A 15,662-nucleotide genomic window follows, 5' to 3' on the forward strand; every position below is an offset into this window, starting at 1 on the left:
CAGGAGATCGAGACCATCCTGGCTAACACGGTGAAACCCCGTCTCTACTAAAAATACAAAAAACTCGCCGGGCGAGATGGCGGGCGCCTGTAGTCCCAGCTACTCGGGAGGCTGAGGCAGGAGAATGGCGTGAACCCGAGAGGTGGACCTTGCAGTGAGCCGAGATCCGGCCACTGCACTCCAGCCTGGGCGACAGAGCGAGACTCCGTCTCAAAAAATAAAAAAATAAAAAAATAAAAATAAAAAAAAGTAGTCAACTATATTTTGATCTTTGTCAACAAAAATTTGTGGAGTTATCCTTGATTTTGCTTCTTGGTGCACGCGTCTGAAATACTACCCAGCCTGCGCAGAAAGAGTTTGCCACTCCTGGAATAAAGCACCCCAGAGCTGACCCGAGCATGCCTTCCCTGTCTGGGCGAATGGCACCGCCACCCACCCTTCTTCTGCTCAAGCAGAGAACCCAGCATTTGGCTCCGGCCTAGTCCCACAAGTCATCCTTGTGCCCTCCTCATCTGCCACATAACTGGTGACCACCCACTTTCTGAGGACTGCATTTGCTGCCTCCACTGCCGTCCGTCTACAATCCATTCTTCACACAGCAGGAGGAAGACCAGGAAGGAAGCCAGAGCCTAACATGCAAACCTGATGAAGTCACTCTCTGCCTTGAAACCCTCCTACTGCCCTTATTACAAGGACGAGAATCATTAGCATGGTCTCCACAGCCCCAACAGCCCACCTAGGTTAGCAACCTGCCCCGTGTGATGCTATACCCAGGAGGATAACCAAAGAAACAGTCATTAAATGGTTTAAAAAGTGGTCTTGGCAGGGTACAGTGGCTCACGCCTGCAATCCCAGCACCTTGGGAGGCCAAGGCAGGCACATGGCTTGAGGCCAAGAGCTCAAACCAGCCTGGGCAACATGATGAAACCCTGTCTCTACCAAAAATACAAAAATTACCTGGGTGTGGTGGCACACACCTGTCATCCCAGCTACTCGGGAGGCTGAGGCGGGAGGACTGCTCGAGCCCAGGAGTTTAAGACCAACCTGGGCAACACAGCGAGACCCCATCTCAAAAACAAAAACAAAAAAAAGAACACAACTCAGACTACATCTTGGTGCATTCACCTCTGCATTTTCCAGGTGAACTGGAGCGGAAAGGTTGACTTACTCCCACCTGCAACTCTCAAGTGACTTCTGCGATTCCTTCCCAACCCTCCCCCAACACCCTTCTACCGCACCGTCCTAGCCCAGGGCAGAGCCAGCTCTAACATGTCCCGGCCACATGGGAAAGTCATCGAACCCCTCGACACGACAGTATCATTTACTGCATCTAAGTGATAGTAAACATATTGAAAATGCAACAGACGTGCCCGTGTGGCCCCAGGTCCTTAGAAGGCTGATGTGGGAGAATCACCTGATCAAGATCGAGCCACTACACTCTAGCCTGGACAACACAATGAGGTCCTGTCTCGAAAGTAAACAAATACAAAACGTGTTTAAATTAGCCTGGTGTGGTGATGCACGCCTGTGGTCCCAGCTACTTGGGGGGCTGAGATGGGAGGACCACCTGAGCCCAGGAGGTCCAGGATGCAGTGAGCTGAGACTGCACCACTGCACTCCAACCTGGGTGACACAGCAAGACCCGGTCTTAAAAATCAATCAATAGGCCGGGCGCGGTGGCTCAAGCCTGTAATCCCAGCACTTTGGGAGGCCGAGACGGGCGGATCACGAGGTCAGGAGATCGAGACCATCCTGGCTAACACAGTGAAACCCCGTCTCTACTAAAAATACAAAAACTAGCCGGGCGAGGTGGCGGGCGCCTGTAGTCCCAGCTACTCGGGAGGCTGAGGCAGGAGAATGGCGTAAACTCGGGAGGCGGAGCTTGCAGTGAGCTGAGATCCGGCCACTGCACTCCAGTCCGGGCGACAGAGCGAGACTCCGCTTCAAAAAAAAAAAAAAAAAAAAATCAATCAATAAAGCAAAATTAAGTGATCTCAAATAAAAGAAAATGTAAACGGAACGCATGAGGGAGCAAGCCCACCTGTCACATCTGGACAGCACTCCGCACGACGCACTGATCTGCATGATGGACACAGCTAACGGGGCCAGGAAATTGAAACAGAAATCACAAGAGACAAAACACAAACAAGTGGCTGGGGTTTTATGCTCCTTGTTGATGGCCCTCAATGTCTCCTGACCAAGTTGTGCAAAGGGAAGACCAGGAGACTCCGGCTATGGCAGGTACCCAAGGGACAGGCTGCCTACACCACAGACGGCACAAAATGACGCCACCAGGAGTCCACGCGAGTCATGGGACCCCTGGGAGCACCACCTCCTCTGCCTGCCCCAAGTTTGCAGCTCACACAGATAACGCCCAGGAAGCTTGAATTCAAACTCCAAAGACGCTTTACTCTTTTGCTGTTCTGTGACCCAAAGGGTACCTCAGATTACCTGGCTAAAAAACAATCGAAAGACACTCATTTCCTCTTCCGTGAAATGGAGTAACTGGGTTAGTGACCCCACCTGATAAAGCTGTTGTAAGGATTAAATTTAAAACTCCATACAGGCCAGTGTGGTGGCTCACGCCTGTAATCCCAACACTTTGGGAGGCCAAGGCGGGCAGATCACGAGGTCAGGAGATCGAGACCATCCTGGCCAACACAGTGAAACCCCGTCTCTAATAAAAATACAAACAAAAATTAGCTGGGGGTGGTGGCGGGCGCCTGTAGTCCCAGCTACTCAGGAGGCTGAGGCAGGAGAATGGTGTGAACTCGGGAGGCGGAGGTTGCAGTGAGCCGAGATCACTCCACCGCACTCCACCCCGGGCGACAGAGTGAGACTTCATCGCACAAAAAAATAAATAAATAAAAATAAAATAAATAAATATAAGAATGATACCAGTTGTTATACAGTCTTACTGGAAAAAAAAAAAAAAAAAAGACAAATCTGCATCTGATGGAGCCCCTGGACCAGGGCTATCCAACTGAAAGACAATGTGAACCACAGAGGGAACCATGCACGTAATTCCTAATTTTCTAGTTGCCACTTTTTTTTTTTTTTTTTTTTTGAGACGGAGTCTTACTGTGTCGCTCAGGCTGTAGTGTAGTGGCACAATCTCGGCTCCCTGCAACCTCCACCTCCTGGTTTCAAGCAATTCTCCTGCCTCAGCCTCCTGAGTAGCTGGGACCACAGGCACGTGCCATCACGCCTGGCTAATTTTTTGTATTTTTAGTAGAAGGTGGGGTTTCACTGTGTTAGCCAGGATGGTCTCGATCTCCTGACTTTGTGATCCGCCCACCTTGGCCTCTCAAAGTGCTGGGAGTGGCATGAGCCACTGTACCCAGCCCGTCACATTTTTAAAAACCAGAAACACACCAAATAACTTTTAATATTTTATTTAACCCAATATATCCAAAGTACTATATATCCACATGTAATCAACATTTTTAAAGTATTAATGTGATCATTTACATTATTTCTTACAATCTGCATTCAAAATCCCAGGTGTTTTCTGCACTCACCACACATCTCACCTCACACTAACCACGTTTCAAGTACTCCAGAGCCACATGTGGTAAGTGGCTCTCACACTAGACATCAGCAGTTCTAGATAGTAAGTGTATGTCAGTGACAGGCACTACAGGTGAGAGGAACACGCTAAACGCCACCGTGAAGATGCAATCAGCAAAACAAGGTTATAGGAAACGCTGGGACAAATGAACCATTCTCTTCAAAACTTAATTGCAAGAAAAAATAAAGACATGGGAAAAAATAAATAATAATAAAGACATGGAGGAGAAATCAATATATTGAGATTTAAGAGATCTCTACCAAAGCTAATGAATAGACCATATTTTGTTCCTAATTTAAACTGAAACGAGAAATCTGAACACTATTTATTGACTGAGATATTTACATTAACTGAAATATTCACAGAAAAAATATGCCTGAGAACTGCTTCAATACAATTGCAGATAGGGCAGGGGTGAGGGAGGTATTATAGCTGAAACAAGGCTGACCATTAGGAGATAACTGTTAATGCTGGGGGACAGATAACAGTGTTCATTATACTACCTACCTTTCAGGAAGTTTGAAAAAGTTCCATCATAAAAAGCCTAAAACATCTATACATGTATTTGTACGATCACGTGACACTGAATGAGGTGTATACATGCTGAGATATGCGTCATTAGGTGATTTCATCACGGTGCAAACATCGAAGAGTGGTGTAGCCTACAAACCTAGACGGGATAGCCTATTACACACCTAGACTGTATGGTGAAGCCTATGGCTTCTAGGCTAGAAACCTGCACAACGTGGTACTGTAGGTAAGTGTAACACAATGATACCTGTATGTCTGAACATAGAGAAAGTCACACACTACGCTACTACAAAACAATGCCCACTACACGACTAGGCAGTAAGAATTTCTAGCCTCTATTATTATCTTTTTCTTTTTTTTTTTTTTGAGACAGGGTCTCGCTCTGCTGCCCAGACTGAAGTGCAGTGGCACCAACATGGTTCACTGCAGTCTTGACCTCCTGGTCAAACAACTCCCCCACCTCAGCCTCCCAGAGTAGCTGGGTCTACAGGCACACACCACAATGCCCAACTAATTTTTTATTATTTTGTGTATAGACAGGGTCTCATTATGTTGTCCAGTCTGGTCTTGAACTCCTGGGCTGAACTGACGCTCCTGCCTCAGCCTCTCCCAGTGCTGGGATGACAGGTGTGAGCCACCATGCCTGACTCCATTATAATCTTATGGGACCACCCGCAGGTATGTGGTCTGCCATTGACCAAAATGTCCTTAAGTGACACATGACTGTATATTCATAAATATCATGAAATATGCACAGTAATTAAATACTGGGGACCTCCCAAGAGAAGAACTGAGTGGCTAGGGAGGTACTTTTTCAATTTTGTTTTATTTTTATTTTTTTTCCAAGACGGAGTTTCACTCTTGTCACCTAGGCTGGAGTCCAATGGCACAATCTCAGTTCACTGCAACCTCCACCTCCCAGGTTCAAGCAATTCTCCTGCCTCAGCCTCCCGAGTAGCTGGGATTACAGGCGCCCGCCATGACACCTGGCTAATTTTTTATATTTTTATTAGAGACAGCATTTCACCATGTTGGCCAGGCTGCTCTCAAACTCCTGACGTCAGGTGATCGATCCACCTGCCTCGGCCTCCCAAAGTGGTGGAATTACAGGCATAAGCCACTGCACACGGCCATACTTCTTCAATTTTGAACCATGTCCTATATGCTCAAAAAATTAAATCTAAACACCTATATCATGACTAACCTAAGCCACTCAAGCCAAGCCTGCTCACTGGCCCCCTATTTCCACTACAGTCTCCCTTCATCCACTCTCCACACAGCAGCCAGGGTCATCTTTTTAAAATATCATTCCATGCCTAAAATCTTCAAGGACTGTCTACAGTGGTTATGAAACAGCCCAACTTGTTACCATGGTAACACGGCCCCGGATGACCTTGCCCTGCCTTGCCAGCTTCATCTCGTGCCACCCTCCCCTTCTGACCTTGTAACTCCACTGTGTACCAAAGGATACAGACCTCACCCAAATCACAGTCGAGGAAACTGGGACTTTTATATGTCACACACCATGCGGCCACCAAAAACACTGAAGACACGATTGCACGTCAGACAATACAGGACAGAGGAAGTACAACGGCACATAATCACTGATTACCAGCAATTAAAATAAAAACACACACACTCATGAGGATCAGGAAAAAACAGATGACAAATATTTGGCGTTCTGAGGTTTCTAGGTTTTCTAAATTTGCTAAAATGCCTAATTTTTGTTCATGAACACTTCATACACCTTCTCATGCCAATTCATGTCTTACATCCTTTAAGACCTAGACTATACGTGGGACAAGAAGCTGTTAAAGGAAAAAAAAGACCTAGACTAACTCATTTTCCTCAAGGAGCTTATCGCCACACATGTGGCCACAGCAATTGCGGCCATCCAGCAGCCTCTTCTTGTTTACTTTTAACTGACTCTCATTTCCTACTCAGTAATATTTGCTCTGTTCTATTATTAAATTTTGTAAAATCAGGGACCAATCTCTAAACATTGTATGTCCTCTTACACATACCTGGAATAGCACCGTATAAACAGAGAGTGCTCAAACAGCATCTTCAGTATGCTGTGATCAGAACCAGCCTGTCACAACTAGAATCCAGAAAGAAATCCACAAGCTTTCCAGAAGGAAACAGCAGCTCACATTGACATTCCTGGGAAAGAGACTTCTTATCTAGGAGGCTCCATTTCAAAGGAAATGCTACCTCTGAAGAGGTACAGCAGCCACTTTAGCTTTTATTTTTCAAAATCCAAAACCATCAAAGAGATTTTTTTTAATATATGAAAATATCACAAGTTAAAGAGAAGCAAAACAGTAAGAAAGGAGACTTCTCAGTCCTGGAAGTAATGCTTTCTGTATCACACCTGCCACGGGCCAAATTAACTGGGCTCTAATAACTGTTCTTAGCCAGGCGCGGTGGCTCACGCCTGTAATCCCAGCACTCTGGGAGGCCGAGGAGGGCCGATCACGAGGTCAGGAGATCGAGACCAGCCTGGCTAACACAGTGAAACCCCATCTCTAGTAAAAACACAAAAAATTAGCCGGGCGTGGTGGCAGGCGCCTATAATCCCAACTACTCAGGAGGCTGAGGCAGGAGAATGGCGAGAACCAGGGAGGCAGAGCTTGCAGTGAGCCGAGATCGCACCACTGCACTCCAGCCTGGGCGACAGAGCAAGACTCTGTCTCAAAAAAAAACTGGCCGGATGCAGTGGCTCACACCGGTAACCCAAACACTTTGGGAGGCCAAGACGGGTGGATCACCTCAGGTCAGGAGTTCGAGACCAGCCTGACCAACATGGAGAAATCCCATCTCTACCAAAAATACAAAAATAGCCGGGCGTGGTGGTGGGCACCTGTAATTCCAGCTACTCAAGAGGCTGAGTAGGAGAAACGCTTGAACCTGGGAGGCAGAGGTTCCAGTGAACCAAGATTGTGCCACTGCACTCCAGCCTGGGCAACAACAGCAAAACTCTGTCTCAAAAAAAAAAAAAAAAAAAAAAAAACAAATATAAAAGCAAATAACTATCCCTACCTGGTCTGCTGAGTGAGCAACTTAAAAATCAAACTGCCCACTTACGTGAGGAAAAGGCATCCATCAGCCATGCAAATCCAATGAAATGATAAAAAAATAAATAAATAAAGCTCCTAAAGAACCCAAAACATGACTCTTGTAAGCCAAATTATTTTCAAAGAAAATCTCAATAAAATGTGTTCAAACCTACACAGCTCTTTGAGCACATGACAGGAAACCAGGGCTCTAGCCCCAGCTCTGGCTCTGGCCACATGTAAGATCTCCAGTAACCAAGGTAGCCAAAGATGCTCTTTTCCACATGAGAGCTGAGGCACAAACATCACCCTTGCTGGCCCTTATGACTCCAGAACCTTCCGACTACAACCAAGAACTGACACAGTAAGATCCCAAGACAGGTAGCCCTTTTCATAGGACAGCTGTGCTTCTAGTTTATGGGAGAATCTGCTTCTCAAGATTTATGGAAAATGTTTCTCAGGCCAGGCACAGCAGTTCATGCCTGTGATCCCAAGACTGAGGCAGGGGAATTGCTTGACCCTGGGAGGCGGAGGTTGCAGTGAGCTGAGACTGCACCACCACACTCCAGCCTGGGCGACAAGGGCAAGACTCCATCTCAAAAAAACAAAATTCCTGCTTATACCAGCAAGGCAAGAAATTGAGGGATCATTCAAGAAAACCAAACCATCCCAGAAAACAAACCAGCAGATAGAAACATCTGCAAGAGGGCCAGGCGCGGCGGCTCGCGCCTGTAATCCCACCATTTTGGGAGGTCAAGATGGGCAAATCACCTGAGATCAGGAGTTTGAGAACAGCCTGGCCAACGTGGTGAAACCCCGTTTCTACAAAAAACACAAAAAATTATCCCGGCATGGTGGTGGGCACCTGTAATCCCAGCTACTCGGGAGGGAGGCAGCAGAATCGTTTGAAGCCAGGTGGTGCAGGTTGCAGTTAGCCGAGACTGTGCCACCGCACTCCAGCATGGGTGACAGAGAGAGACTCCATCTTGAAAAATAAAAATAAAAAAAGGCCGGGCGCGGTGGCTCACGCCTGTCATCCCAGCACTTTGAGAGGCCGAGGCGGGCAGATCACGAGGTCAGGAGATCGAGACCATCCTGGCTAACACGGTGAAACCCCGTCTCTACTAAAAATACAAAAAATTAGCCGGGTGTGGTGGCGGGCGCCTGTAGTCCCAGCTACTCAGGAGGTTGAGGCAGGAGAATGGTGTGAACCTGAGAGGCAGAGCTTGCAGTGAGCCGAGACGGCGCCACTGCACTCCAGCCTGGCGACAGACCGAGACTCTGTCTCAAAAAAAAAAAAAAAAAAAAAAGGCCAGGCGTGGTGGTTCATGCCTATAATCCTACCACTTTGGGAGGCAAGGGGGGGGGGTGGGTCACCTGAGGTCAGGAGTTTGAGACCAGCCTGGCCAACATGGTGAAAACCTGTCTCTACCAAAAACACAAAAATTAGCCGAGTATGGTGGCGCACGCCTGTAATCCCAGCTACTAGGGGGTGCTAAGGCAGGAGAATCGCTTGAACCTAGGAGATGGAGGTCATAGTGAGCCAAGATCAGGCCACTGCACTCCAGCCTAGGCAACAAAGCGAGACTCCGTCTCAAAACAAAACAAAACAAAAACAAAACAAAATTAACCTGGTGTGGTAGTGCACGCCTGTAATCCCAGCTACTGGGGGCGCTGAGGCAGAATTGCTTGAACCTAGGATGCGGAGGTTACGGTGAGCAGAGATCACGCCATCGCACTCCAGCCTGGGCAACAAGAGCGAAACTCCGTCCCAAAAAAAAAAAATCTGCAAGAGAGCCAACAAAATAGCAACAGCCAACCATCACCCCACGGTGAAAGCAACAAGTAAACAAGGCCCCAGCACTCAGCTTTTCATGGTGAGTGCTTTATTCGCAACACGGCAAAATGACCAAAGACAATGAGACACTGAAGGAAAGGCTACATCATGGTAGAAAGACTAAGAGATAAGACAGCAAAGAGGAATGAATGCAGGGAAAACACAAAAAATGAAGGAAACAACTTTTTTTTTTTTGGTTAGAGACAGAGTTTCTCCCTCTGTCGCCCAGGCTGGAATGCAGTGGTGTGATCATGGCTCACTGCAGCCTCAACCTCACGGATTCAAGCGATCCTCCTGCCTTAGCCTCCTGAGTAGCTGGGACTTCAGGCATGCACCAGCTGGTCATGGTGATGCATGCAGGAAGCCCCAGATTTTAGGGTCTTGCTGTGTTGCACAGACTGGGACATTTTTTTAAATAGTTTTTTTAATACCTTTAACCGTAATTTTAAAATTTTAATTGTAATTAAAATAAGCAAAGATACTACATACATAAAACAAGAACAGGAGATACTAAAAAAAGAATAGAAAACAGTAAAGAATATAAAAATAAAACAACTGGGCCAGACGAGGTGGCTCACGCCTGTAATCCCAGCACTTTGGGAGGCCGAGGTGGGTGGATCACCTGAGGTCAGGAGTTTGAGACCAGCCTGAAAAACATGGAGAAACCCTGTCTCTACCAAAAAAAGATACAAAATTAGCCAGGCTTGGTGGTGCACGCCTGTGATCCCAGCTACTCGAGAGGCTGAGGCAGGAGAATCACTTGAACCCAGGAGGCGGAGGTTGCACTGAGGCGAGATCGCGCCATTGCGCTCCAGCCTAGGTAACAAGAGCGCAACTCCATCTCAAAAAATATATATATATACATATATATATAACTGAAGCTAAAAATTTTGATTAAAAAATTGGGAAATGGTCAAAAATGCTCCCCCAAAATAGAACAAAACCAAGACATGACAAGAAAAAATATACTTAAAATTAGAAAACTAAATACAGGATGTCCAACATTCAACTAAAGGAAACAGAAAACACAGAGAAGAAAGTAAAGAATAAACTGTCAGCCAGGCGCGGTGGCTCACACAGGTAATCCCAGCACTTTGGGAGGTTGAGGCTGGCAGATCACTTGAGGTCAGGAATGTGAGACCAAACTGGTCAACATGACAAAACCCCATCTCTATTAAAAATACAAAAACTAGCCAGGCGTGGTAGCGCATGCCTGTAGTCCCAGCTACTCCAGAGCCGAGGCAGGAGGACTCTTCGAGCCCAGGAGTTCAAGACCAGCGAGAGCAACATAGTGAGACCATGTCTCTCCCAAAAAAACAAACAAACAAACAAAAACCCTCCTATAATAAAAGGGTAGCAATCTTCAGATTTCACAGCTACTTAGGCATCTGCATAGTACATGAAAAAGGCTAGCACTAAATGCATGGTAAAGATTAGGAAAATCACAGATGCAATGATCCTACAGGTTTGGCAGGGGAATAGTGCTTACAAAGGGTTAAGAATGAAACTGGGCCTCACCAGCACAGTGGCGCACACCTGCAATCCCAGCACTTTGGGAGGCCGAGGCGGGTGGATCATCTGAGGTCAGGAGTTTTAGACCAGCCTGGCCAATATGGCGAAACCCCGTCTCTACTAAAAATATAAAAATTAGTGGGGCGTGCAGGCAGGCGCCTGTAATCCCAGCTACTTTGGAGGCTAAGACAAGAGAATCGCTTGAACCCAGGAGGTGGAGGTTGCAGTGAACCGAAATTACGTCACTGCACTCCGGCCTGGGTGAAAAGAGCAAAACTCCGTCTCAAAAAAAAAAAAAAAGAATGAAACTGGGCCGGGCTCAGTGGATCATACCTTTAATCCCAGAACTTCAGGAGGCCGAGTTCAAGACAAGCCTTGGCAACACGGCAAGACCCTGTCTCTACAAAAACAGAAAAATCACTGCCAGGCACGGTGGCTCACGCCTGTAATCCCAATACTTTGGGAGGCCGAGGCGGGCGGATCATTTGAGGTCAGGAGTTTGAAACCAGCCTGGCCAACATGGTGAAACCCCGTCCCAACTAAAAATACAAAAATCAGCTGGAGGCCGGGCATGGTGGCTCAAACCTGTAATCCCAGCACTTTGGGAGGCCGAGGAGGGTGGATCACTTACTTGAGGTCAGGAGTTCGGAACCAGCCTGGCCAATATGGTGAAACCCTGTCTCTACTAAAAATACAAAAATTAGCCAGGCGTGGTGATACACACCTGTAGTCCCAGCTACTCAGGAGGCTGAGACAGGAGAATCGCTTGAACCCGGGAAGCGGAGATTGTAGTGAGTCGAGATCGTGCCACTGTATTCCAGCTTGGGGCAACAGAGTGACACTCGTCTCAAAAAAAAAAAAAAAAAAAAAGGCTGGGCGTGGTGGTGCCTACCTGTAATCACAGCTACTCAGGAGGCTGAGGCAGGAGAAATGCTTGAACCAGGGAGGTTGCAGTGAGCCAAGATCATACCGCTGCACACCAGCCTGGGCGACTGGGTGAAACCATGTCTCAAAAAAAAAAGAGGCCAGTCACGGTGCCTCATGCCTGGCCTATAATCCCAGCACTCTGAAAGGCTGAGGTGGGCAGATCACAAGGTCAGGAGTTCAAGACCAGCCTGGCCAAGATGGTGAAACGCTGTCTCTACTAAAAATACAAAAAAATTATCCGGGCATGATGGCGCACACCTGTTAATCCCAGCTACTCGGGAGGCTGAGGCAGGAGAATCACTTGAGCCCAGGAGGCGGAGGTTGCAGTGAGCCAAGATGGCGCCACCGCACTCCAGCCTGGGCAACTGGGTGAGACTCCATCTCAAGAAAGAAAGAAAGAAAAATCAACCGGGTATGGCGACACACGCCTGCAGTCCCAGGTACTACTCGGGAGGTCAAGGCTGCAGAGAACTATGATCGAACCACCATACTCCAGACTGTCTCAAAAAAAGACCAACCAGACTTCTCAAGAGTAACAGTGAAAACTGAAAGATATTGGAGCTATGACTTCAAAATGACTTTCCAACCTACCAGCCAAACTTACTAAGTGCACGGGCAGAATAAAGACATTTGCGGCCAGGCGCGGGGTCGACCTCTGGTAGTCCCAGCACTTTAGGAGGCCGAAGTGGGTGGGTCACCTGAGGTTGGGAGTTCGGGACCAGCCCGGCCAAGAAGTTGAAACCCAGTCTCTACTAAAAATACAAAAATTAGCCAGGCATGGTAGCAAGCACCTGTAATTCCAGCTACTCAGGAGGCTGAGGCAGGAGAATCACTTGAACCCAGGAGGCGGAGGCTGCAGTGAGCAGAGATCACGCCACTGCACTCCAGCCTGGGCGACAGAGCGGAACTCCATCTCAAAAAAAAAAAAACAAAAGAGTAAATACATTTTCAGACACGCAAATCCCAAAAGTTTGCCACTTACCATCCCTTCCTGGCTAGCTACTGGAGAGTGTGTTCCATTACCAAGAGGGAATAAACAGTGAGCGGCATCAGATGCAGGGAAAGGTGAGGAGACTCCTCAGAATGATGCTGTGTACCAGGCCAAGAGAACATGCATTCATTTTTCTTTTTTGAGACGGAGTCTCACTCTGTCGCCCAAGCTGAAGTGCAACGGCATGATCTCGGCTCACTACAAGCTCCGCCTCCCAAGTTCACGCCATTCTCCTGCCTCAGCCTCCCGAGTAGCTAGGACTACAGGCAACCACCACCATGCCTGGCTAATTTTTCCATATTTTTAGTAGAGATGGGGTTTCACCATGTTAGCCAGGATGGTCTCGATCTCCTGACCTTGCAATCTGCCTGCCTCAGCCTCCCAAAATGCTGGGATTACAGGTGTGAGCCACCGCACCTGGCCATATTCTTTATTTTTTTTCTGAGACAGGATTTTGTTCCGTCACCCAGGCTGCAGAGCAGTGGCATGATCACAGCTCACTGCAGCCTTGGCCTCCTGGGATCAAGCGATCCTCCCACCCCAGCCCCTCAAGTAGCTGGGACTATAGGCACATCCCACCACCACACCCAGCTAACTTTTTTACTTCTAGTAGAGATAAGGTCTCACTATGTTGCCCAGGCTGGTCTCAAACTCCTGGGCTCAAGGGATCCTCCTACCTCAGCCTCCCAGGCGTGAGCTGCTAGCCCTGGCCAAGAACACGCATTCTGACTGGGACAGGATGAATGTAAGAGAACAAAAATCTTCTCTAATCTAAATCTTACACTAATCTACCATTAATGGAAGTCCATAGTCGACCCCTAAAATTGGTGGATAAAGACATGATAATACAAACATATAATTAGAAACATGAAATAAATGCTCAAGAGCTGCAAGCGGCTGCTGCTTCTCCAGAAAGACAGAAGATGATTGGCCAGGGGCGGTGGCTCACACCTGTAATGCCAACACTTTGGGAGGCCAAGGCAGGTAGATCACTTGAGGTCAGGAGTTCGAGACAAGCCTGGCCAACATGATGAAACCCTGTCTCTACCAAAAATACAAAAATTAGCCAGGCGTGGTGGCAGGCGCCTGTCATCCCAGCTACTAGGGAGGCTGAGGCACGAGAATTGCTTGACCCCAGGAGACGGAGGTTGCAGTGAGCCGAGATCGCACCACTGCACTCCAGCCTGAGTGATAGATCAAGACTCGGTCTCAAAAAAGAAAGACAGGAGATGAGAGCAGCTTTTCTTTTAAGTGTTTCAGCACTGATTTTTTAAATTATGTGCACGTGCCTATATTATTTTAAAAAAGAAAAAATAAGAAAGAGATACATAGTAGCCACCCTGCTGGAAAATCATAGCACTTGCCTGAGAAAGCCTTCCTGCTGGAAGATGACGTTTTGCTGAGACAAAAGCCTTGAGTCAAAGGAACCCTGGGGTCTGATCCTCAGTGACCCTGGACATATTTAAACCCTAACATGCCTCACATCCTAACTAATCCACAAATGGGGAATGGAAAATACATTCAACTACCTCAGTAATTTGTTTTTTTATCCTGAGACAGTCTCTCGCTCTGTTGCCCAGGCTGCAATTATAGGCACACACCACTAGGCCTAGATAATTTTTTTATTTTCAGTAGAGACAGGGTTTCAACTATGTTGGCCAGGCTGGTCTCGAACTCCTGACCTCAAGTGATCCGCCCGCCTCGGCCTCCTAAAGTGCTGGGATTACAGGCATGAGCCACCAAGCCTGGCCAGTTCTTTTTGGTGTGAAGATGTATTGACTATCTTTGTAGATCAAGGAAAATAACAAAATTGAAGTTACATAAGTTTCCAGTGTCAGCTTTATTACCTTACTCATTCAGCAATTAATGAGCCCTGACCCAGGAATCATTTCCCAGGTTTAGTGACAACAGTGATCCCATGCCCACCTACTGTCCAGAAGGCCGGAGTTACTGCGTTACACACAGGGACTCCCTCACCTTCTCATACAACTTGATGATAAACCCTCAGAATAATGCATCTAAAAACAGAGCTTGTATTAACCTAAAATGACCATCACAGATATAACACATGTTTAGCAAGCACCAGCTCTGTAGCCAAACCACCTGCATCTTCATCTTCTTGGCCATGAGCTCTTCAATCTTGGGCCTCACTGGGCCTGTCTTCTCATTTATAAATGGGGAGATAACAGTACCCTCCTCTTAAGGTTGCTGCTAAGCTCAAATTATTGAATCCATGCAAGGCACTATGGCAGGGTTGGACACAAGTCAGGGCTCAGTAAACACAGGCTGTCATTATCATCAGGTGTGTAATGCCCTCTATTCAAAGCTGCCTATGGAACCAGAGACCTCTAGAGCCATTTGCTTGTCGGTCATTTATTAAACACCTACTACGTACCCAACACTGTACTAGTGCTAGTCCTACAACCAACTGGCCAAGTTATCTAACCCTTCCTCCTCAGCTAAACAGGAAACAACAGGCCGGGCACAATGGCTCATGTCTGTAATCCTAGCACTTTGGGAGGCCCGAGGCGGGCAGATCGCTTGAGTCCAGAAGTTCAAGACCAGCCTGGACAACATGGTGAAACCGGGTCTCTACAAAAATTGGCCAGGTGTGGCAGCACCCGCAGATAGTCCCAACTACTTGCGGGGCTGAGGTGGGAGACTCCCTTGAGCCTAGGTGGTCCAAGCTGCAGTCAGCCGCGATCATGCCTCTGCATTCCAGCCTGGGTGACAAATGGAGATCCTGTCTCAAAAAATAATAATAAATTTTTTTAAAAAAAGGAAATAACAGCACCTGCTGCACAGGGTGAAGAAAACTGAGTGAGGCGCCTGATCTAAAGGTCTTGCACAGTGTGTGGGATCCAGTGGGTGCTTCATACATGATATAATTCATCACTACACATCTTCTCTCCTACAAGCCTGGAAGTGACTTGAAGTTTTCTAATTTCCCTTTTTGTTCTCAGTGACTAATATTCATTCCTTGAATGCTGCAGGTACTCAGCAAAAACTCCTTGCATTGAATTTAAGAATTCCCCTGCACCTTCCCAAACTGGGGTTACTTATTTCAACACCCCCCCAAAAATGCAGGAAAAAAATAAACAAAAAGACCATACATTACCTGAGTTAAAATACAGTGTTAAGTCTACGCACCAGGATACTGTACGGCTTCTTACTACACCTTAACTTTCTAAGCCTGAGAAGTTTCAACTGTTATTACATTGTTAATTTCAAAGAAAT

The 15,662-nt window shown here is 47.2% G+C and overlaps 1 protein-coding gene across 7 annotated transcripts in view; it reads right to left on the bottom strand.

Annotated features, from left to right (window-relative positions):
• The window catches only part of EHMT1 (euchromatic histone lysine methyltransferase 1), a 226,360-nt gene that overhangs the window by 209,695 nt on the left and 1,003 nt on the right, over window positions 1-15,662 (bottom strand). The window lies entirely within an intron of this gene.

Source organism: Trachypithecus francoisi, unplaced genomic scaffold (assembly GCF_009764315.1).
Source record: "Trachypithecus francoisi isolate TF-2019V2 unplaced genomic scaffold, Tfra_2.0 Lachesis_group16, whole genome shotgun sequence".
Classification (NCBI taxonomy): domain Eukaryota; kingdom Metazoa; phylum Chordata; class Mammalia; order Primates; family Cercopithecidae; genus Trachypithecus; species Trachypithecus francoisi.